This window comes from Trachymyrmex cornetzi, unplaced genomic scaffold (assembly GCF_001594075.2).
Source record: "Trachymyrmex cornetzi isolate Tcor2-1 unplaced genomic scaffold, Tcor1.1 scaffold611, whole genome shotgun sequence".
Classification (NCBI taxonomy): domain Eukaryota; kingdom Metazoa; phylum Arthropoda; class Insecta; order Hymenoptera; family Formicidae; genus Trachymyrmex; species Trachymyrmex cornetzi.
In genome coordinates this window covers 57,046-57,340 of record NW_017299928.1, presented here as the reverse complement: position 1 = coordinate 57,340, position 295 = coordinate 57,046, and positions in this window count along the sequence as shown.

Genomic DNA, 295 nt, shown 5'->3' with positions numbered 1-295 from the left:
TATATTAATTATTTATTAAAAACAATATTATTATTTTTTCTTTATTAAAAACAATATTTGTAGAACTCGCTTGAAAAATAAAAATACATTGTATTTGAAATAACAGAGAAGTTGGAAGAAACTATATTATTTTATTCCTTAAAAAAATATATCCAACCAATATCCATAAGAACTGCAAACATAATATGAAATTATAATTATAAGATTATTATAAGATAAATAAGGTTGCTTTTTCCTTTTGTAACGATGCACCCCCATAACTGCATCGTTCCCGGCAATGCCAACTCGCCGGATG